We start from the raw sequence: 2,054 nt of genomic DNA on the forward strand, positions 1-2,054 counted from the left end.
TGAGTGAGAACTGTGGAGGAACTCCAGATCACCTTGTACAAGCTGAGAACTCTGGCAGATGGCTTGGAGAGTATGCACAAAGGCACCACCATAGGCAGTCTGACGGGATGTGTTATTGGGGCAGCTGGAGGAATCACCTCTATAGTGGGGCTCATCCTGGCTCCCTTCACTCTGGGCGCCTCCCTGATCGTCACTGGGGTAGGTATTGGGGTGGCTGTCGCTGGTGGAGCCACAGCCGGAGTATCAAACATCACCAACATGGTCAATCAGTCTACCGACTGCCTAGCCATCAAGAACATCATCAAGGAGTTCCAGGAGAAGATGAACTCTGTGGTGACATCTCTATAAGACATCACTGAGGGTTTGGAGACACTGAGGGCAAGTGGCTCTTAACATAGGAAATGACAATTTCAATGCAAATGCTGGGGTAAATGCTGGGGCGGGTTTGGGAGGGGCCTGGGGTGCATACCAGAGCTCTTCTGATTTCTCTGGGTGGCCACCATTGGCAATGTGGTAGCCCAAACTTCCAGTACAGTTTGTGTGGCAGAGGTGGCAACAGGAATATTTTCAGCTTTTTTTGTATCTGTTGATATCTTCCTCATCGCCATGGATGCCAAAGAGATCACAACATCCGACAGGCGAAGGCGAATGAACAGCCGGGTGATACCAGTATGTTAGAAGGGATGGACACAGACTCCACCACTGAGCTGAACCCTGCATGTGAAGAACCAAAGGCTGAGGTCAAGTCAGAGACCATGAAGTTCATCCAGACGATCAGAGAGACAGCTGAACAGCTACAGGAGAGCCTGGACGAACTGAGTGACGTCATCTCATTCATTCCTTAGAGGACTGTTACTTAGACAACTGAGACTACTCAGTTTTATTGATTGTAAAAGACGCAGAAACAAGAAATAGAACAGAAACACAGGTATTGGCAGTGTGACTCTGACACCCTGATAGGCCTACAGGTTGTAATCATCATTCCTTGTTCCATTCTCAAATGCTTACATCCACAGGCACACCTCCAATTGACTCAAATTATGTCAATTAGCCTATCAGAAGCTTCGAAAGCTATGACATAATTTTCTGGCATTTTCCAAGCTGTTTAAAGGGACAGTCAACTTAGTGTATGTAAACTTCTGACCCACTGGAATTGTGATACAGTGAATTATAAGTGAAATAATCTGTCCGTAAACAATTGTTGGAAAAATGAATTGTGTCATGCACAAAGTAGATGTCCTAACTGACATGCCAAAACTATTGTTTGTTAACAAGAAATTTGTGGAGTGGTTGAAAAATGAGTTTTAATGACTACAATCTAAGTGTATGTAATCTTCCGACTTCAACTGTACACACAAGCACACTCTTTAGGGGCCCCCGTGCCCGGACGAGGGAACCCCACACTCAGCGGGATGTAGACTACAGGATGGAACAATACTTGTTGGCAGGTGGGTGGATCCATGAGATTGATGCGCATGTGAAAAAGGTCCAGCCAGGGACGCTCAGCTGGGGCACGCGGTAAATTCAGCTCTCGCCAAAACAAACTTCAAAGGTTGTCCTTTCATTTTTCTAAGAAGCAGGATTCTATAAGAGAGGAGATCAATATGAACGTGTAATAGATGTTTCACTGTTCTGGGTAGGCATAAGTGTCCAGTTGTCTTATTTGCTATGATGTCCTTGCAGTAGGAGCACGTGTAGGCTAGCGTTTCTCTCCTTGCAGGCGGACATGACATGGCCTCACAGAGCGAAGCCAACATTTTTCAGTCAAACCATTGACCAACTTTGCCGATGCAAAATTGCGAGGAGCCAAGGCCACAATAAAGTGTATTTTGTTACTTCTGATTTGTAACTACCTACATGCTTTCTAATAGTGAAATAACTTCCAGGCTTGTATCTTAACCATCAGAAATTTACATGAGAAAGTTGACAAAGGCTGAACAGTCGAGGAACCCTCAACAAGGGACCCATTTACAGTGTACAGTCAGGGAAGGAGAGAGAGAGAGAGATAGGGTGGGAGGAGAAACTGGGAGGAGAGTTGAATTAATGAATTAAAA

Source organism: Salmo salar, chromosome 07, assembly GCF_965601325.2.
Source record: "Salmo salar chromosome 07, fSalSal1, whole genome shotgun sequence".
NCBI lineage: Eukaryota > Metazoa > Chordata > Actinopteri > Salmoniformes > Salmonidae > Salmo > Salmo salar.